Genomic DNA, 23,186 nt, shown 5'->3' on the forward strand with positions numbered 1-23,186 from the left:
TTCACTCAGTCAGTGTTGGTGATTGCCGATAATTTGACAAAAGCTGCTCGATATTTCTCTATATTGTACACAGCATTTTCAATCCGGTAGAAGATGCTACAAGAACTCGTGTCTCTCAATGCATGAACCGTGAGAGAATTTTTTTAACATTTCTTCGCTCCACTTTATACTCTGAGTATTTCACGGCCCTTGAAAAAATTTACAGTCTGATAATGATTGGTGCTGGAATTTATTAAGAGAGAATCGCAAGTTGACAATTATCGCAGAAAATCGAATCGATGATTCGACTTGATGGTTCTCATACTAGGTTGCAATATTTCAAAACCCTTGTGTGGAGCATTCACATACATTTTCATAGACACAACTTATACAAAGGTTATATGCACATAGTTAGAATAAGCGGCAATAGTAAAATAATTCTATCGCAACTATAGAATTAGATCGCGAAACGAGAATAAGTGACCGCTTGTTGCTTCAGAGACCTCACAGCAGCGTGCTAACTCGTGATGCTCAGACAGGTCATCGAGAGAAATTCGCTCTCGCACTGGTGTCCATTCTATTTTAATGAACTATGCCGGTTTTTTGTTGCTGGGATGATATATGTCTTTCTTTGATTGCACTTATTGAATCGTGTGAAGAGTTGCGAGTGAGCGTTGTTTGATACGATAAAAGCCATCCTTGCAACAAACAATGTTAAAGTTGTCCTTACTAGTTCTTTGGGAATATATTCATAGAAAGAACCGATTTGTGGAATTTATCCGGTGTTTGCAACTGTCGAGTACTTTTTACAATAATCTAGGATTTCGGAACTGGAACTGAAGTCGAAAACTAAACTCGGAACCGAATTCTGAGCTTGAATTCCGAACCTAGATTAAGGAACTGAATTCAATTCCAGCATGCTGGTTCTGAATTCTAAATTCTGGAAATTAACTCTGAAACAAAATTTAAGAGTTAAATTCTGAAACTAAAATCCAAAAGTAAATTTTGAACTAATGAATTAAATTATGGTTCAGAAATCAGTTTCAATATTCTGGTTCAGATTACAGGTCTAAAATTTTGTTCCAGAATCCAGATCTAGAATTCATATCTTGAATTTCGTTCCAGAATTCTGAAATCGAATTCTTGAGTCAGAAATCCACTTCATACTCTGAGTATTTCACTTAAATTAAGGCAATTTACAATTCAAAGCATGTAAGAATAAGTCATCGTCCCGGGTTGGCGGTTCAATGCATAGGGCGCTGGTCTTAGAAATCAGTTGTCGTATGTTCGAGCCCCGACCTGGAAGGATTCGTAGTGTCAGTAGAATCGTAGCACCAGCCATGCACTTGTTCTGTACACTCTGAATCGGCTGCGAAGTCTGTTGAAACAGAAGGTCAAATTCGACTACAGGAATGTAATACCAAGGCTTTTAGGATAAGTCATATCAATTACTTCATAGTTCATTCAGCTGAAGCTTACATCGATGCAGACGTAAAATTTATTTTTACATGTTAGTACATGTAATATTTTGTCATCACCGAAGAAATTACGGCCTGTTTGAATTTACGTCAAGCGTAAATGTAATTATTTTTAAGAGTGCAGTTCCAAAATTCTACTTCCAGAATCTAAAATAAGGAATCAGTTCCAGAATCATAGATTTAACTTCTAAACCTGTATTATGAAACTAAACTCTGAAACCGAATTATGGAACTAAGTTCTGAAACCAAATTAAATTCAGAGTTCAGATAGACCAGAATCCAGTTTCTGAAGTCAGTTCCGAAATTCAATTTCAATATTCAATTCCCGGAATCTAATTTGAATGAAGCTTTACACCCCACAGAAGGTCTGTTGTTTTTGCTGTTTGTGAAAAGTTTTCACCACGGCATCTAGTCCCGTCTCACACACCAGAAGAAATGATCAGTTTTTGACCATGGTTTACTTTTTATGCTCGTCCAGTTGAACATCGTGACTGAGACTACCTCCAAACCGTTGTCCGAGTGCGAAAAAGCCATCAAGCGTGATGAGTTTTTTCCATTGTTTTCAAAAATTTGAGAAAACCAATTTTTTAGTAATTTATTGTTATCTTACACTGTTGAAAATTTAATCATAAATTGCTGATCATATTTCCAATGACATGGAGTAAGAATTATCTTGTTGCGTTTAGTATAACTCGAGATATTCACAATTAAGTTCTACCCATTTTTTTCACAGGGCGAATTTTGAAAAGGTGCCCCATTGTAAAGTGAGACATATTCACGTCAAAAAGGTCGGTCTACTAATTGGGTATTCGGGCTAGTCATGGTAAACAAAGGTGATTCTTTGATTCGTAACCACACCAATTAGATTACAGATAGTTTTAATGATCACATGAATCGTTTTACGTAAGTTTTGTTTTTCTTAAATTTAGTTTTAAGTTGAATTCTGCTCTACAATCTGGAAGCATGCCAAAAAAGATCTTCCAAAATTTATCCATGTTCCGTAGAAAACTCCAGCAATTCGAGTACATGCAGTATGAATGATAGATAGCATTACATCGTTTAACCCGACTCATGAAACGTATTGGGGTAAAACAGTATAACACGATACGAGCGGTCATTGAATCAATTTGCAATCTTCTTTTCAAGGTTGTTTTTGGAATATAAATAGATTTTCTTCAACCGAAATCAGTTTCCACTCAGAATGCGAATGAAAGTTAGACTAAAGATTCGAATTATGAAAAGGTGTTGGTCCTGCTCGAAAATTTGGGGTATAACGGTACAAGGAGTTTCGTGCGGCTTTCGTAAAACTATATGCAATTGATGATTTAGAGTTTTTTATATTAAAAACACTCTATTTAATAATTTACAGGTACCTCATTTTTAAACACTTAGAAAATTTGGTAGAATTCGATAATTTTTTACCGAATTTTCAACAGCTGAACGCTCGGTAATCAGTTCGGTAATTGAATTGAATACCGATCGTTCGGTTATTGCTGAATTGTCAAACAACTACCGTTAACTGTAAACCAAATGGATCTAACGAATTTTTTGCGTTTGTTTACTTTTGGTTATATTTTGAATTTGAATAGATTTTCGGATTTAATAAAACAATATACATTTTAAGCTTACGATATGAATTTTCGGATTTTGATATTTTTCTTAGAAACGACTGAAGAAAGTTCGAACCAGTCGTGATTACGGTGCACTATATATTCACGCAAAGATATAAAAAATGTCTAGAGAAAATGTAACTTCACTTCCCGGTTGACCGGAATTATGAGCGCCTTTCGGAGCATTGCACAACCTGTCAAGTCCACCAGAAATAACTCGAACAAAATGTATTGGCAGCAAGCGGACATAGTGATATGAAATTATTTTCTGTCTATAAGTAAACAAAATGCTTTGAGTAGTTCTAATGTTTTAAAAACTTGTGCACTTGTACCTCATTCCATTTGACGAACCCTTCAAGATATTTTTCGATTGGTAAGTAAAAAGACACTTACTGAAAATTTTCGGTACAGGTGCTGTTTGACAGTTAGTTTTCACGACAATCAGTATTTACAGAAGAATAGAATTGAAATATGGGTAAACACAACAAGAACACTGGAAAACCACAAAATTTGATGAGCGAAGGGAAAAGAGGTGGGGACGAAGATTAGTTCAACTAATTCTTTTAAAATCATAATTCGTTAGTAGTTTTTGATTCCCTGAAAATTACAAGAAAATCCGGTAGTCGGCTTAATTTTGGAGCGTAAATGTGTGTGCCATTTTTCTCGACTACACCCTTTACGACATGGCCTCAAGCAACACGAAGGACTTCTTCACATTCGTGAATCGATTTCTGCGTATCCGACAGATCAAGTTACTGCTGCTGGTGGCGCTGCTGTTGATTGAACCAGGTAATGGTACTTGACTTCACTGAAGGTGGTTAGACATAGAGTTAGAGTTCGGCAGAATGGTGCTGCTACTAGCTAATGCTGGCTATCTGCTTCAAAGTACACAAACACACAGAACGTACGAACAGCACCTCCTCATACGAACAGTTTCGCCCTGATTGGTTTCAGACGTGGGAGAGTCACTTTGGATATTGATTTAATGGTACACTAAGGCTGGTGTCTGTTCCTAAGGCCAGCCGTCGATTGGAAGCTGTCTACCAGCAGACTAATTGAAAGGTGAATGTCAAACTTTGAGTAGCTTACCTTTTTGTGGAGTCGGATTTCGCTGTTGATGTAAAGCTAATAGCCTGTAATTTGCAAAGAAAAAAACACTCATTAGTTTTGTTGCCGGGTGAATTTGTTGATTAAAGTTGGTTCGAATTGAGAGGGAATTTAAAATAATTAATTTGCAGTCTCCAATACATTCCCATTCATAGTGTCAATTAATCTCCGGCAAATATTTTGCAGCTATCACTATCTAACAAAGAATCAATTTTCTCACAACCTGTTCAGTTCAGCCAAACGTTTCACACTGATTCCAACGATCATTCCGAGAGAAAAAAAATCGATGTCATAAATTAGGCGCCCTTTTTTACCCACGCTAACGGGAGGCACCCAAACTACCATCATTTCGTTTTTGGCAGCATATCAACACAATCACGATCAAGCGTGGGCGCTTCCATATGGATGATACTGTTGCGTAATTTTCTCTGTTCCCTGCAATCAATTTCCGTTGGGTAGGCAAAATAAGAAAAAAAAAACATAAATGTTCAAAAACTGTCGACCATTTCGACAGAAAAAACTCACAGCGTTCCCACGTGAAACTATATGTAACAGATTTCATTTCTGATTTTTGTTCAGATTTAAAAAGTTACTCTTCTCGGTTTTCACAAGATAACGTTATGGGAAAAATAAAAACAGTCACAATGTCATTCCAAGCTTCCGCAAAACTTTGAAAGCTTCAACGTTAAAATAATTGTCACGTCGAATTTCTTTCCATTGCTTGAAGGATGCCCAAGTGCCAAACAAGCATACTTTCATCGAGTGGAAGGCTACAGAAAGTGTCAAGTCTCCAACAAAATGATGAATCAGTCGTTTCTTGCCAGTCGTAACTTTTGCTAATGTCGCCATTGTTTAGTTTGCTCTTGAAATTCTGTAGAAGTCAAATTCTACGCCAGTGATTTTCGACGCGGTACCACAAAAAATGAAAGTCGCCAAAAAACGGGTGCTTTTCTGTCACTTCGATTGCGTTTGTGGGTAACAAAAAGAGAAATTCGGCTAGTCACGCAAAAGGTGCGAATAGCAAGTAAGCAGGTGCGGCTATTGCAAAAACCTTCTTTTATACCCTTGGGTCGACTTCGGACAGAAAGCCCCAAGATCGAAAAGCGTAGTTCACGTTATTAAATACTGTTTACGTTAGTGATAGTAGAATACCACCACCAGCTGCCAAATGATGCATTTGGATGGTGAAAACTTTTAAACATTGTACCTACATATTGGAACGGGTCGAATATTCCCCGGTGGGTGACGATAAAATTTCGGTTCATCTGAGGCCCCTACCGGCATAATGTGGGTCGTGCTTCGGCGTCGGTTTTTATGTTTACAGATTTGATGAAGATTTACTGGTTTGCTTTAATCCGTCGGCTTTCTTCGTATACCTTTTCATTCGGCTTTGATGCGATGTGTATCGCATTTGTTTGACCCAACGCACAATCGAAACCGTCATTATTTCTGGCTGGGTTGAAATTTATTAGAACATTACTGCAATAAGATTTGTAGAAACATCATCACATACACATTTGGCGGATTATCAATAAATACCACGAAATGGTCTAAGTGTGGCAGGAATATAAGGAAGATATATTATTTTATGAGTTTTGAAATTGGAATTTTTGCTTTTGATTAGTATAGAACTCACAGCACGAAAAAGCATTCGTTGAGCGATACTTTAACCTTTTAGCTAAAATACCTGTTTTTATTCATTTATTTTTTTGCGTTTGCCATTACCTTTTCGAGCATCTCGGGTATTATAGCGTCGATTCGAGCCTTAAGGGCTGAGGCCAGTAGGTCGCCTAAAACCACGTGGCTCGCTGTGCGTATTACATTTCTCTCCATGCTCTCTCGCAAATGTGCAAAATAACTCTCGTTATGGACGGGTGGCCAAGAAAGTTTTGATATTTTCGGTTACAAGTTTGACTACATCACATAAAATCCAAGAAAGCTGCCGCTTGTTTGACAGCCTTTTTGAGTCGATTTTATTTCTCTCTCATGTTTCATCGTGACAACATATATATCATGCACTAATCGCATCTAAATTAAATTATCTAGACATTGTCAGGATAGATTTTTGATCCATGCTTTTGAAGGCGAGATATTCAATGAACAAGTTGAAAGTTGTCGTTTTCAGCTATGCAATTCTTCCTTCAGGAAAAAGACTTTCCCGACTGCTAAAGTCAATGAATCATTCTGAAATTTTCACAAAATAATCTAAACTAATTTTCTAAGAGATTGTCAGTTGGGTTTTTTTATATTCGTCACCGTTTCTGAGAAAATCAGATTTGAAGCGTGAAAATAGACCTTTAAAACGCCCTAAAACACACTGGCTTCAGCCCTTAAGCTCGTCAATAGTTTGAGGCTGGTAGGCCAAACCGTTCTTTTGATGTATATAGTTGCTTTTAAGGGCTAAGGACAGTACCGTAAAGTGGTAGGTTTTTTGCTATTTTCCCGTTTCAAATTAAATTTTCTTGGAAACGGTGCAGAATATAGAAAAACCCACCTGACAATGTCTTCGAAATTTAGTTGAGAATATTCTGTGACATTTTCAGAATGATTCATTGAGTTTAACGGTCGGGTTGTAATTTTTTCTGACTGAAGAACTGCTGAAAATTGGAACGCTCGGAAATGCATACCTCTACTTGTTCATCGAATATCTCGGCTTTGCAGGCTTGTATCGTAAATCAACTGTGACAAAGTCCAGATAATTTAGTTTAGATGCGATTAGTATATAAAAACATATATGTTATCGCGATAAAAATAAAGTCTTGTATTTTTCTGTTAAACAAAGTCAGTTTCAATGCATCCGCCATTTTTTTGCATTTGTTTCCTTATAGCATTCTGAAAAAGGAGAGAGAAATAAAATTGGCTCGACAAGGCTGCCAAACACACAGACGTTTCGTTGTATATAAACACATTTTTGTTCCGCATTCAATCTTTGTGAAAGTTGAATATTTTTTCATTGTTCGTTGGAATCCATGTAATGTCCAACCAACCCATACACAACCTGACAGAAATGAACCTGTTTCATATGTGTTCCACTGAATTCAGGACGGCGCTAGTGTACCTAAACAATACGGGTGCAATGAATAACGAAACAAAAAGATTACAAGAGAAAAAAGTACTTCATTACGTTATTTACGCTCACTGTGTATGCATCCAGCAATATATTTAAAAGGAGCGTAATTTTCATATCATGACTCTCGCAAGAACTCCTGAATGAAATGAAAATATTGCGAATTTTTCTAACAGCGCTGCATAGCAACAAACTCATCAATAACGCACGTCATAAATCTCCAAACATGCGTATTTTGTAATCTTTCTATCTTTTAATTCACTCTGCCCAACGTCTTCTCTTTGGTCTAAAACAGATAACTATTAATAGTAATTGATAGAGTTAGAAATGAACTGTTTTTTGAAATGTGGTGTGTGGCTAACGAGTATCTAACGTATTTAGTCGTATCAATGAAAACGCAAGGAATTAGTAGCCATTTGTAGGAGTATTTGTTATCATTGGATGATCTTCTAACGACTCGGATGAAGATAAGGGAATAATAGATTTCAGCTTGGTTTGCAAATTAGTAGTATTGTTCTTCAAGATTCAGCAGAATACATCTCTTCACGTTCATTGTTCATTGAAATGTGATGAATTACTTTTAAACCTTCTATTGATGAAAAGAGAAAAATTATACTTATACTAAACAATAGTAACTTATCATCATAATTATTTTAATAGTGTCAAGAAATGCTAGCAAAATTTATTTTATTTTTTTTAAATATAAAAATTTAAACCGCAGATTGTCGAAAAATAGATACGTTATTTCTAAATGTTATTCTATTTACGACGCCATTGTGGAACCAGAGAACCAAAACTTTTACTTATATTCTCGATGTATGGGAGCTGTCAAGTTATCCACGGGTTGTGTCCAACCCATACGATAGATTTATGTGATGAAACTTCTCATCATAATAATAAAATGTATGCTGGCAACCCGGTACAGTTTGCTCATTTACGAGAGAGTAAAAGAGAAATACGATGCGCAAAGGGAATTGAGCGAGCCACGTGGTCGATTTAAAACTCAACACGCGACACTTTGTCCTCAGACCTTAGGAAATATTCTACAAATATATACCGCGTAATTTGATAGCATCCCTAATTTTTCATGGCCTACTTTGACTAAAAATACAACCATAACTTTTTTTTCTGAAGAGATCGAAATTTCTTTCTTCTACAAAGTTTTAGAACTATTGAAAATAATTTACTTTGTCAAATATACCAAAAGTTTAGGTCGCACCGTTTCGGATATATAAAGCGTTTTTTGGCAACCCTCTCAAAATCAGTTTTTTATTCATAACTTGTCTCGAGTTATTCAGTTATGCATACTTTGTATGGAATAATTGTAGAAAATAAAAAACCCTTTGAATGTAGTGCATAGGTTTGTTCTTTCCTAGCAAAGTTATACAGCATTTTACTTTTTTTTACCTACAATAAAACCTTACACCGAAGCGAAATATGTAACTTTATGCAGCTGATTTTTACAAAATTTGTAGGAAAATATATTCCTAATCGAATTTATTTTCCAATGATCTTCCAATATCTTGAGTTCTATTCGAGTGACTCATTTTCACTATGGCCATGCTAAGACCATGAAAGGTTAAGAAGCGGAGGGCGACACGTATCTGCTATTTCTGTAACTTACTTTTGCAGTGAGCATCGCACGATCAACATCTCGTCTTAAAATCGTGTTGCTTCGCGGTAACTCAATTTATTTACACATTTAATCATGGAGTCTCTTCGTGGAGGTTTGTACGTTATCATATTTTGTTTAGAAAACATTTTTCCATTTTTTTTAATATGTGTTGATCTTTTGATAATTTTTCGAATTTTCAATAATTAAAACTAACTTTGAAAAGGCCTAAAAATTTGCATCGAGTTCCACTTAGATTTTTTTCTAATATTGTTAATTGTCAAAAAGTAAACCAAATAAAAATCGCAACAATTTGCTTAAGTTGCGCGAGCAAGCATGAGCTTGTTTATGCGTGTTTACGCGCGTCCAGACTGGTAGTCGCTGGTTTCACTCCTCCACGAAAATCGGATAGAAATAATATCTTTCATATTTTGCATACATGCATAGCATGTGTAGTAATAATCTATTTCCATACTTATTATCTTGTTATACACTATATTATTTTGAAAGCTGGAAAGAAATTGTCACTGGAAGCAATTGATATGCTAGAACTTACAACAGAACAAGAAAATACAGAGCAAGGAGTTAGACACAGAAAACTCGGACGATAGCGTCACTGATACTTATTGATCGAATGCAATGCACCTAAGTGACATATTGTAATGATTTATTATTGATTACCTAATTGATTAAATTGGTTGTGAAAAGTATTGGGAAAAGATACTTATTTAAATGCTATCTAATACTATGTTCACACCTGCAGGAAATAACATGTTGTAAAGAGAGTAATATAAAGTTACAACCGCACTGTTCACACTAAGATTGTGTTATACGCATGACGTATTACTTGGTGTTGAGTTTGTTTCTAAACAAACTGCAAAAATTCCGTCGCAGGTAGGAAAGAAAAAAGTATTTCGACAACATCCGAAAAATATGGAATAAGCCAGGTACTTCTCCTAGCTATGAAGGATATTATCGTTTCACGCTTATAGCCAACGTTTCGAATATTTTTGAGTAGCAAATGACCAAAAAAGTCATCTTTTAATCCAAAAACAAAAGTGGTTGTACCAGTCTGCGTTGCCAGGTCGTTTTTCCAAAAATCTGTATTCGGCGCAAAAATCTATCTGTACCATATCGGTATCAGAGCCTCTTCTACATAAGTAGTAGAAAATGTCACCAAGAGGTGAGCAAAAAAAAGGTACCACGACAACGTTTTCTCATGTCTATTCATCTAAAAACCAAAATCGGTACTTATCTGTATGATCCGTGAGTTATCGGTATTTCGGGAGTACATATCTGTATTGCGGTATAGACGGCAAAAATCTGTATAAATACCGAGAAATCGGTATACCTGGCAACGTTGGTACCAGTTTCCAGTTTTGTTTTATTATGATTACATGGCTACTTTGATGGAAAACTGCTGTTGTTGAACAGCTTGTCAATTGACATAGTCGTAAAGTGACGGAAAATGCTAGCAGGGTTGTGCTTTACTGACAATTATATCATGTTATTTCGGGAAAATATGTTTTAATGTGACGTTTCTGAATATGAAATAACGCAAAAGTAAAACAGGTTACCGAGCAATTGGTTGGTACATTTGAAAGTGATTCAGCGTTTACATACCGACATAAAAGATTAAGCACCCTGTATACTCTGAGATTCTTGAAAATACTCTTTCTTGATTCGAGAATATAAACAATAAAGTTTTCATAAGAATCAACTCACAAGACATGCAAACTTAAATAGTTAAGAGACCAGAACACTTTGAAATATTGGTAAGTTTATTGCGTCTTTCTTTTAACTATTCCGAATTCCGGGCAAGGGAAGTCAGATCCAGACAAAATTCAACAGAAACTTATATTTGAATTTAATTTAAGAAAATTTAGTCCGATCAGCTAGAAGATTTCCATTTGGAGTGTTTGACCACTACTTCTGGTACCCCCGGAACCGGAAACTGGGAATTTGTTATGTCGAAGCGAATTTGCATGGCAATTAACTAGGATATTTTGCCGTTACTCGCATCGTCAGTATGAGTGACGATTTTAAATTTCCACATTCTTCAATCTGTATTTCCGCAAACGGATGTCGGATCCGGATGAAATTAATGCAAAAACCTATGAAACACCATTCCCTTGAGTCTGGGTTCCTGAAAATTGGTCTAACCAGCTCAGGAAAAATCAATGTGAGTACAATTTTGGAGTTTTTGACCGCATGTAGTTCCAAAGAGAGTTTGTATGACCATCAACTGATGTAAAATAAAAGTTTTTTGAACTCAACTTAGAAGATAGATCCGTTTTTCGCATATTCATTTAATAAAGGTTAAAGTTTTTCAACTTGCATTGTCTTAAATCTAAGTCGAATTCGGCAACAAGAATCTAAACTACTATAAAACCAATCATATGAATCTAAGTATATACAAAATTGGTCTAGCCAGCAATGAGAAATCAATATGATTTCCAGTTTGGAGTTTTCGACTGCAACTACCAGTGCCTCTGAAGCTGGAATCCGGGAATTGGTAGCGCTAAAGAAAGTTTGTATGGACTTAAAAAGCTAGTAGTTTTAAGCTCAGCTGTTTTTTTATCCCTGCTTTCACATCCTCATTTCAAATAATGTTTTGAAATTTTCAGAATTCTTCATCCCGCATTTCCGGAAAAGAAAGTTACACGAAATCTCGATGCAATTCTAAGACGTTTGGTATAAAAAAATGTTCGATTTCAGAAATCTCATGTATGGTGAATTTTCAAAATCGAAATTTTTTAAACCTCAATCGCTGGGTAGCACTTCTTACCCATATCCGATTTAGCTCAAATTTTGCATGGGCACTTTTTAGAGGTGATTCAACTTTTGAGCTCTACCGCTTTACGAAATCAAAGGTGATCCCAAAAATATTGGCACCCTTATATGCATTAGAGCGGTAAAAAACTATGTGTTTTGTCGGTTACGCTACTTATATCATCATATCTTCGGAACCAAAAGTCACAGTCTATCCGGATGAAAAAAATATAATTAAAATGTGCATTTTACTGAAAGGATTTTCACAACTTTAAATGGAAGGTGAAAAAATTCTGAATTTTATCCAGATCTGACTTCCGGTTCCGAAATTGAAGAGTGAATAGTGTAAGGGGCTGGGGTCCACTAGGAGATTGATAGTACCTATTAGCTCTTTCCGGATAGTACCAGCCTAGATGCCTTGTGGAATCCGGCGGAAAAAACAATGAATAAAGAATAGATCCACTGGGTTCCTGCTTCCATGTCGTAAAAGGTGACAATTGCAGGAGTTTCTTTTTCCTTTCAGTCATCAGATATTTTCAATGTTTCACTTCTGATCACTCTATTTTACTAAATTATCTCTTCATTCAACCTATCAATTTCCGTCTAGCTTCGAAGTAAAGTTTCATTTGGAATGTTTTCTTCTTCCATGTTATTGATTGTCTTTCAGGATTATAAATTGAATGATAAAAATCAACTTTTGCGCAAATCCGTTGATATTACAAAGGTAACAACAGAAATAACATATATCGGTATATTGGATACATAGTAAAAAAAAAACACTTGATATTAATATTTCAAACAATAAATTAATATTTTTCTCGGTAGCCGGCTGACCAGATCAACCAATTTAACCAATTAATAATTTTAATAAATAATTATAATAATAAAGCAGTTCGCTCGTACTTCTCATCCAAGTCGGTCGATATAACAAAACCGTCTACGTTCGGGACAGAAGATACCAAGTACAGTATTGTGTAGTGAACAATAGAACGACCTCGACATGAGTGAATCAAACGAACAAAAGCTACCGCCGACACGAAAGAATATAATTGTTGTTGACTTTAGGCAGTGCAAAATTCGACCGTCGATACGAGAACTTGAAGGTTTTTTTAAGGAACAAATGCAACAAGATTAAGTACAACATTCCAGTATATATGGAGGATAGTGCTATAGAAGTGCGTGTGCATGATCTTCCCTCAAGCGTCACCGATTCATATATTCGCAAAACTATGTCCCAATAGGGAGAGATTCTCTCTATGGAAAAAGAAAAGTGAAAGAATTTTTCCCCCGGTTTTCTAAATGGCGTACGTTTATTACGCGTACACTTGAAGAAGCCTATACCTTCTTATGTGATTTTCGGTCAAGATACAAGAATTCAGTGCAAATCACTTGTTACCTATGACAATCAGATGGTCACATGTCAATATTGCCAAAAAGCTGTTCACTACGGTAAGCCATGTGATAAACTGGACAAGGAGACAACTATACCAAAGGACAACGGTGCTTCCTTCACACCAACCCCATGCAACCCCAGTACACCTGTGACAGCCACCAACAACAATGAAGCATCCCCTTCAACGAAACCATCAGTATCCCCTATAGAACAAAGTACACCAGCTGCAGTTAACAACTTACCCTCCAACCAACCAGTAACTGTAACCAATGTACAACAAGGCGCATCTACAGCAACTCTCAACGAACCCAAGACGACGATCAACAAGGAAAACGAAAAGAAAACGGAAATCACACACAACACCGACGATGAAGCAATGGATGATGGGATAAGCCGCGGACGAAGTGACCCCCGATCCTCGTTGGATGGAAATGGAAACTCATCTCCCCCTAGAAAAAGGGTGACAACGAGATCCAATAACAAAAAAAAATTAAGTAACAAAAATGTAGGCCACGTAAAGCTTTTACACAAAAAGACCAGAATAAAAATTTTATTATATAAAAAAAATAAAGCGGAAATAATAAAGAATCAAGACGCGCGTGAAATCTGTTGACCTTTATTTGGTGATTTAGAAGGATTTTATAACAACTGTTTGAAATATGTCAATGCAATGAATCAACTGTTTTGTCTAAATCCTATTCACTCGATTATTTTGTATCACGTAATTTCATTTATAAAAAATAGGGAAGTTTTTATTCTTTACGCGATAGTATTGCAAATTTTTCTTCAGTTTTCTCGAATAAGAGCTGCGAATCAAGACTTCCCGGGACTTTAATATCGGATATTGTTGACACGTTCACTCGGGAATTCAGTGAGTTTAGTGGTGCATCCGAGCATCTTGAAACCGGAACATACTGAGTTGCGCGCGAATAATACCAAAACTGAAATTTTTACTAACAAATATCCTTCTCCCGTGACACTTGTGGAGTGCGCTGCAGTATATACGGCCTCTAGTAACAACAAGTGTTGGAATAACATCCCTTCCCATTCATTAGACGATCTACGTTCGGGCCTGGCCGGCGCCGGTACTGATCAATGAATTCTGGGATTACCAGAAGATCTACATTGAAGGATGATTTACCAGTCCCAGATCGGATCATCTAGAAACTCTCTGTACAATTACAGTTAATCCTGATCAGTAACGGAGTAGCAACCAGGGGTGGTCTCTCAAGCTCAAGCTCAATTACAGAGTGAACAGTTCATATAGATAAGTTAAGCGATCGGGATGACTGTCATGATGAAGATGTCTTGACCGATTTCAACGAAATTCGAACCTAAATTTTCTCCAGTTCCGACGTCCGGTTTCGGAACCAAAAGTCACAGCCATTCAGTTTTAGAACTTGATTAATGGCCCAATAGTAGCTTTCAAACGAGCCTAAGCTTGTTAAGATTGGTTTAGTCATTTCCGAGAAACTTGCGCGGCAAAAAAACAACGCGTTTTGTCGGTTACGTCACTTATATCATCATATCTCCGGAACCGAAAGTCACAGCCATTTGATCTTCGAACTTGATCAATGGCCTAACAATTGTTTTCAAACGGGCCTAAGATTGTTGAAATCGTTTAAGCCATCTCTGAGAAAATTGCGCGTTAAAATTTTTTTTAAAAGTGCACATACACACATACACACATTTTCCGATCTTGTCGAGCTGATTCGATTGGTACATAACACTATGGGTCTCCGAAGCTTCGTTCGATAATCGGTTTTTCCAACAATTCTAATACCTTTCTATAGAGAAAGGAAAAACCTTACCCGACCCAAACTCGAAAAAAACTTTGGTAGTTGGGTTTGAATATCCGAAACACGACCCAAACTCTAAAAAAACTTTAGTAGTTGGGTTTGAATATCCGAAATAGGACCAAATGCTTAAACTCCAACCCTACCCAAACTTATTCAAAATAAAATAATCGTCACCCGTACTCGTCGCGAACCCGGCAAACATTTTTTTCTGATCAGATGTATGGGTATAGTTAGATTCTGACCATACAATTTACTTTCCTACACCGGAAATAGTGGTCGAAAATTCTGAAACGGAACTTGCATCAATTTCTGATATTACATTACTACACAACAGGTTTTTTCTTGTGTTTTCAGAAGCATAGAGCCTTCAAAAACGAAATGTATGAAATTTCAAAACGTTTTCAATACCAAACACATCTTACATGTTGTGAGAATTATGTTTCATACATTATGTAACTTGAGATATACATTTTCTGAAAAACATTACTCATTTTTGTTGATTATCGAGCGTTGCTTTCGAGCTTAGGGAACATAATACTCTAAGGTACCGCTTCGGGTGACAATCTTATGAGCTTAGAATTTCCAACTTCCTACCAACACACAATTGCGCTGTGAAAAATTAAAATTATTCCTCAACTTGAGCAAAACATGCTGAAAATGAGTCACGAGTAAGGTAAACAGCAAAGCTCTCAGTATTTATGGCATCATCTTGATCTGTTGGCAGTTCATTGCTCCCCAGGAAGAGCGAGAAACACAGAAATGATGGAACGAAGTCTTAGCTGGGCTTTGTGTACAGCTAGTACACCGAAGCAGCAAAGAAGGAAGCACTCAATTGAGAATAAAAAAAAAGTTCATGCGTAAAAACCTTGGTGAGAGAGAGGCAACAAGATGAATAACCACCCCCTCGACAGACGATGAAAGGCCAGCTTTTCATACAGTTATGCGCCCATCACACGACCGATGAAACCGTTTGAGCTGTGCTTCCGAGGATGGCAGCCCATAATGAGATGGCAAGGTTCTATTCTTCGGTGGTGAATGCTGCCGAGAAAAAAGCTCGTCATTGCCATCAGAGGTGCCCAATTTGTTTTGGAGTGAGTACGCGCCAGAAATACTGGGCATAGTCGCTGGGGTCTTCGATCTGGTCACGTCAAATGGCTGATGAATGGGTATTCGAGCTTGATGCGGACATATGGAATGATAAATTGTACATTAGTCAAGATGATAGATTTGTTCCACTAGCTGTTTAATCTTATGTTATCGAATCGTAATTGACATATTCCTCTATCAGTTAGTAAGACGTAAAATTTTTCTTTGAAAACATTACCGAAATCAAATCAATTCTTCCGATTGACAGAGTAATTGATTTAGCTGAAACTAGTAGGTATCCGAAGAACTTGAACTTGAATTCACTTGAACACGCGGTTCGCAAGCCAGTTGTATTTTTGATCCCCGAACTGAAAAGATTCTTGGTGTCCGAACACAGAGAATTCTCAGGTGACAAAATTGGAATATTGCAAGTATTGTTTCTTAGATTTTCATCTCTGCTGGAAAAAACAGAGCGAGAAAAAATGGATGAATTAAATTGCAAAAATATGAGAACTTGCGAAAAAGAATTGTAAGGGACAGAGCTCGAGCTATCAACCGTCTCCTTACCGTGGAGATGCTTTACCAACAAAGCAATGCTGGCAAATGTGAGAAATGTCCAAGAAGGTAACCTGCTAAGTAGCGCGAAACAATGCGCATTAAACTGTGTACGTCCCGTTTAAAGTTGATCCTGCTGCAGACCGTGTTTCACATATCTCGAACTGATCATTTCAAACATTCATCTCCATCATTTCCCTTCTTCTTCTTCTTCTTTTTCTTCTTCTTCTTTTTCTTCTTCTTATATTTGTTCTCTTTCCCGTTGGGAGCAGATCATTTCACTAAAGGGATCATTTTGTCAAAAGTCAATAATAATTCGTCAAAAACTGCCAAAAGAGTAATTTCGCTAGAAGCTGATTCGTCGAAGGGGATCATCTAGCGAAAGAGTCATTTCGCCGAAAGAGTCATTACGCCACAAGGGTCATTTCGTCGAATGGTCAACTAAAAATTCGTACCATAATTATCGCCTTACATCAATATGATAAAAAAAAATAATATCAACTCAAGCGATGTTTTAAATAGGAACGGCTGTTTTATTGTTCGTGTTTCGACTACTGATTTTGTTCTTTAACATGGTAAATATTTCGATGCTATTTAGGAGTTCTGTTACCGCAAGGGTATTGGTTTATGCTAATTATTTTCTTATTTTACATTTACGTCCTCGACTCATCAATCTCATTTCTCTAAAAATCATCCTTCAAAAATGTCTTTAGATTGTGCACAATGTTTTGCCGTTATTTGAAATAAGTAATATTTCAGATGTACGAAATTCAGTGAACTTGAACTTTAACGTCCTTCGTTTTTACCTTTTTTTATAAATATAAAAAAATAGGTATAGAATTCGTTCAGCTTGACGAGCTGTGAGATATGGATATTTTTGTGTAAGCGACTTTTTCCTGTTTCCAGCAGTAGAAGTTTTGAGCGTTACAAATAAGGCGATATTTAGGAGTAAAGTGAAATACGAATTGTGTAAACAATTGTTTCTAAGCCCCTAAAAGACTATGTACAGCACCTTTCATCATGACATTTTGCCTCGTATCGATTTTAGCACGGTTCGTTTTTGGCAACATAATCGTTCTAATAGGACATAATCATTAGAAAGACGGTAGTATTTTCGAATATAAAACAATTTCAAAATTATGTTTATTTAAACTACTTACAGCAATAATTTCTGCAAGAGCATAACTTCTTACACCCATACACCATTCGAATCAGTTCGTCGAGATTAGCAAATGTGAGTTTAACAAATAATTTCACTAAACATGGCTAAGCCGATTGTGTCTATCTAATACTCAAGTTAAAGGTCTTGAGATGCAATAAAAACTTTCTGTGTATTAATCAGATCCAACTTCCGATTCCGAAGATACATGGAAAATACTTATATTAACCCTTCGGTCGACAAGCACTCTATACTTTCGGTCTAACCGATGGGTCTGGCCACACCTCTATACATGTACGTGTATTTCTAAGGATTCAAAAAGTTTTGGATCTATGCATTGTCGTTCTTCCTAACCACAATTTTCATGGGTTAAAATTTTATTTTTAAAATTAATTCAAAAACTAACACATGCGAATTGATAAAAAGTTGTACCATCTCACTGTTGAATGGGTTAAGAACGTTTTCTTTATAAATAAATGACCAAGATCCGATGGTTAGAGTTTTTTATTTGGCTGTTTTTATTTTGTACTATGTCGAGCTTTTATAGCAAGGTAGGTAGGTATTTCGTTGAATTCATACTGCGAATAGTGTATTTTCGAAATGTTTGAAGAATGTGTGAATAAAAATGTTCAACAAATTATTTTTTCAAGCTAAAAATTTACATGGTTCAATGGAACATTTGTAAAAAAGTTTTCAATATTAGTTGATTACATTCAATTACATTAAATCGAGACATATTTCGAAAGGCTAACAGAATAACTACATTATTTATTGTAGTAGGCATTCCAGTTTAATTCATAGACTAATCGGTAGCGGATTTGAAAATTAAGATCTACGCAGCACGATTAATTCAAAAATGACAATGTAGAAAAACAACAATCGATTAGTTGTACGAAATTTCAACTAATCAAATTCAGAATAAATAGCTATACTTAAGTTGTTTTGAGATGCACTTGATACGCAATTCTCGAGCCGTTTTAAGAAATTATTGGCAACTTTTTTTCAACGCAACGGTACCAATTTTGGCAATTTCACTCAACTTGTTCACGAACGGTAAACGAGCTCCATAACTCGCCGGTTTCAACTGCTGGGTGGTGACGATCTTATATAGATGAAACGACCTTGACCATTCGATGGAAAGAACGACGAGAAATTTGAAGAGCAACCGCATGTTTCTTACCCGACAGCACGGGACTCTTCACAAGAGCGGATCGAACTCGTTCAACATTCTCTGGTATCCAGACCGTCCGGACGTGGTCCGGAGGTTTTATATAGGTCACATAACCTGTTTTTAAAAATTTTCTCACCCACAATTTGACAATATTGACGCGAAGACACTGGCATTTTCGGCTTTAACATGAAATGTTTTTTTAACTCACGAATAGTTGTAACGTACGACTGTTTCTTCAAAAACGAGTTATAAATAAAAACGCGGTGAGCGACACTCCAGTGCTGCACGATGGAAAACTACTAGACCAAAATAAACCTTCATTCTTCTACTTTCCGATGTCGTATTCGGTTTCTACCTCCCTTGTTTGGTTCCATTGTAACCGTATAACAAAATGTGTCAGATTCCTTTGCACAACCCTGTATTACTATTGAATGCCTCTCTGAACAAAAGCTATAGCCGGCTAAGCATGTGAAATCTGCTCCCAAAGAGAATTCCTATTGTTATACCACATTTGAAAGAGCTTGGATTGAAGACAAATTTTATCAATTTTACTGGAATATTGACGAAGCAAGAGTGGTTCTATTGATTTTCATTTTATTTGATTTAATGCTGCCGCCCCACCGAGAAATTTGAAAAAAAAAACAGGAATATGTCAGATATTGTCGGGATGGTTTTCAATTTGTTTCAAAATTTTTGCAGATGTATATCTGCATTAACACATAATTAAATATTTTGATACACTTTATCCCCACTTTTAATTTTGGTACCATTCTGTAATTTTAAGTAATTAATAATGTTTTAACACGTAAAAATGTTACAGTTTCATATTCTTTAAAAATATTATTAGACCACAATATTTTCCTTTTTCGAAAAAAAAATTACAATCAACCATGTTTACATTGTAGCTCGATTAGAAGCAAACGCATTCTAATATAACTTCTATGGAGACTTTGGCTGATTGTTAAGTTTTTTCAGTAAAACTCAAATATTTTCCACAATTACAAAAATATGGAACCGAAGCAATACAAGGCGTCCAAAAATTATACATTTATTACTAACAAATCCAGAGCTTGAACCCGTTTCTTTCTAGTAAACGGAGAATACGAGTCCCGTTTCGGCGGTAACTTTGTTGTTTGCAGCTTTCATAGTAGTGCTTGTCAGAATTCCCAAACTGCTTTTCTCGTTAGATACTTTTCAAATATGGTAGGACCGATTTTCAACTATTTAGTATCAAATGAATAGGTTTAGGATTTCATAGCAAATTCCTGAATTTTATTCAGATCCGGAGCTGCTAGTGTCAGTTCAGATTTCCGAAATCAAATTTCAAGAGAGTTTGTTTTAAAGTGACTATATAAACAGGGAATTCTAGTTGGAAAATTTTTGTAATTTGTAGATCGTGTTAGTTGATGACCAAACAAATTTAATTCGGCAATACTGGCTTCCGAGAGCTCCGGAAAAAGTAATCACAAACTCTAGAACGGTACTAATTTCAATTTATCGGGGGCGGTTCGACCAACTTAGATTCAAATAAAAAACCTTTTAGTCTTACAGATTACTATGAAATATTATGAAGATCCGAATTCCGGTTCCGGAATTATAGGAGAAAGCATGTTGTAAATTTCCAACTGTCATTTGTTAAAAATTCCAATATATATTCTAAAAACTATTGCAATATGTATATTAGTTGCTAGTTCGTGATCAAACGACTCGGTTTTAGCTATACCGGACCGCATTGCCCAATTTCGGCAGTACCGGAAATAGTATCTGAAAGCTCCAAAGCTCACTGAATATAGCTGGATAGCTGAACAGTTTGTCACAAACTATGTTATTATGATATTTTTTTTGTTTCGATTATGGAGGTTTTAAGCTTAAGGTCATTCGCCTCTTCGGGTCAGCAAAACTTTCTAACCCTACATGCGGGGTTGGAAATCTAACCCAGGCGGGTTGCGGGAAAGGCATCGACTTACCAGTCATGGCTGAAAAACCTCTATAATCGAAAAAAAACCGTCCCCTACTATGAAATTTTATCCGGATTCAACTTTCTGTTCCAGAGTTGTGAGGGTGAAGAGAGTTCAAAATTTAAAGGATTTTTTTCATGACGATGCGAAATATGTAAAAAGAATCTTCAAAGCTCGTCCAATATATAGGTATTTCTAGTTAATGACCATACAATTTCTCATATAATTGGTCCTGAATAAGGCACAATTACTGTACTAGGTAGCGTACAAAACAGCAAATTTATATCTTTTCTCATATTTATGACAGGAAAAAGCAGACAAAAATCTTCAGAAGCTCCTATCACTTGATGAAAATTTTCGCATTGCGGTCTAGTCATAAATTAGTGTCCAGTAAAACTTGGACATTTTGAAAAGTTTAGAGCTAATTTATTGCCATGGGCATCCATTTTCAGCGATTAATTGTTGATGATGCGATTTGTGTGTTTCTCTTTCCCTGGTTTATGTGCCAAAGGTTGACTGTTTTTGTACTTATCCAAGCTTGAATCGGTCACGCTCGACGCAAAACAAAATCCTCTAACTGTCAAAATCAAGTGCCGCATCAAGAACAAAACCATTATTATCAAAAGGTGTACCGCCGAATGGCCCAGAAAGTTTCAACTTTGTTTGCCTTGCAGTTCAATCCCAGAGGTCCTGAGAAATATACGGTTAGTATTTCTTACAGCGGAGGAAAATTGAAGCGCAATTTGAGTCCAGCCAACAACCGCAATGCAGCGGAAGTAGAAATGAAGGGTCACAAACAGCGCGGCGGGATGTTTTCTTACCGCCCGGAGAGAGCATAGTAGCTCCTTACATCTGTTATGAATCGTTACACTGATTGCAGCGAAGGTCAACAGTGGCTGTTCCGCATTCAAATTCGTTGCGAACTTTTGCAACCTGACATCAATTCGTGCTGCTGTTCGTTGCGAAGGTTCGTGGTGCCAAGAACGAGTGAAAGGTATTTCATTTTGTAGGTATACAGTGCTGGCTCATCAACTTGGCACCGATCCAGACCAGTCTATGCTCCGGGTTAGTTTAGACAGGTAGATTAGAGTAACGGAAAAGTTTGTGTGTGTGTTTGATATTGTTACAACTATAGTACGAGAAAAAAATTTCTTGGCTGCCAAATTTTTACATATTTTACCGTCTGAGTATAAAACAGTGGTTTATGTATTGATCACAAAATAAAAATTGAGATTGGTATGTTTTTGCTACATTGAATTGACAAAAATTGTTTTCTCTATTGAGATAACTGTTTGCAAATAACATAAAACTTTACGTCTGTTTAGCAGTTTATGTTGGACTGCTAGATGGCATAACAGCTCAACATAAACAATGTTTTTTCAAACTGTTTGTGCTTTTAGGGCAGAGTGGCTGTTCTTGTTTCGACTATTTTCAATGCTGTAGTCTAATTGAAGAAAGGTATTTGTCGTCGTTGTGAGTAAACAATTTTTATGCAATTGTGTAGTGTGAAAGCTGTTACTAATTTTTGTATGTAAATCTTATAGTTGCCCTGAAAATGGAAGAAAGGATATTCCTCAGAAAAGTCGCCTGTAGTGCAAAATAAATATTTTGTAAGGCAACACTTGACAAAGACCATTTTTTAATAAATTTCAGTATATCTCCGGAAATGATAGCTATTTGATCTTTGAATTCAATCAATGACTCAATAAGGAGTGTATCGAAAAGTAGTTAGCAACATTGATTATTAATCAAAAAGCAAAAAAAACATATTTTGACATCAGTTTTCGATATATTGTAGAAAAATTACATTTTTATGCATTTCACTGATTATATTGAAGAAAATCCTAGTTTCTGTGAAACGCTCTCACTTTGGACTTGACATTCTTCATTAAATTCTGCACAGTTACTTTTGTGACTTTCCTGGTGGCAGCTGTCCAGTTTTTTTTAACTCCTGCATGTTTTGGGACACTGTACCATCCTTCCGAAAGTGCCGCTTGACAATTGCCCAATACCTTTCAATTGGCCGAAGATCCGGGCAGTTCGGTGGGTTGATGTCCTTTTCCACGAATTGTACATTATTTTTTGAGGAGTTGGCGTAGTGGGCTGAAGCCAAATCCGACCAGAAGAGAGGAGGAACCTTATGCTTTCTGTACAGTGGCAGCATTCTCTTCTTCAAACATTCTTCCTCGTACACCTTGGCGTTAATTGTGCCCTTCGTGAAGAAAATCGACGACCGCAAACCACAGGTACAAATTGCTTGCCAGACCAACACCTTCTGCCCAAACTTTTTCATCGCCACCGTGGTGTCAGCGTCGTCCAGGTCCTGGTATACCGATTTCGTATAATATTGCGGTCCGGGCAGCGCTCGAGTGTCTTCCTTGGCGTAGGTTTGGTCGTCGATCAGGATGCATCCGTCTTTATTCTGTAGAATCAGGTTATA

General features: G+C 36.5%; 1 protein-coding gene across 1 annotated transcript in view; it reads right to left on the bottom strand.

Annotated features, from left to right (window-relative positions):
• Positions 1 to 23,186, bottom strand: part of LOC131428278 (solute carrier organic anion transporter family member 5A1) — a 225,602-nt gene that overhangs the window by 120,771 nt on the left and 81,645 nt on the right. The window contains exon 3 of the mRNA XM_058592096.1: positions 4,157 to 4,200. The gene's annotated coding sequence lies outside the window, so the exon portion shown is untranslated. The remainder of the gene's footprint in view (positions 1 to 4,156; positions 4,201 to 23,186) is intronic.

The sequence above is a fragment of the Malaya genurostris genome, chromosome 2 (genome assembly GCF_030247185.1).
Source record: "Malaya genurostris strain Urasoe2022 chromosome 2, Malgen_1.1, whole genome shotgun sequence".
Taxonomy (NCBI): Eukaryota; Metazoa; Arthropoda; class Insecta; order Diptera; family Culicidae; genus Malaya; species Malaya genurostris.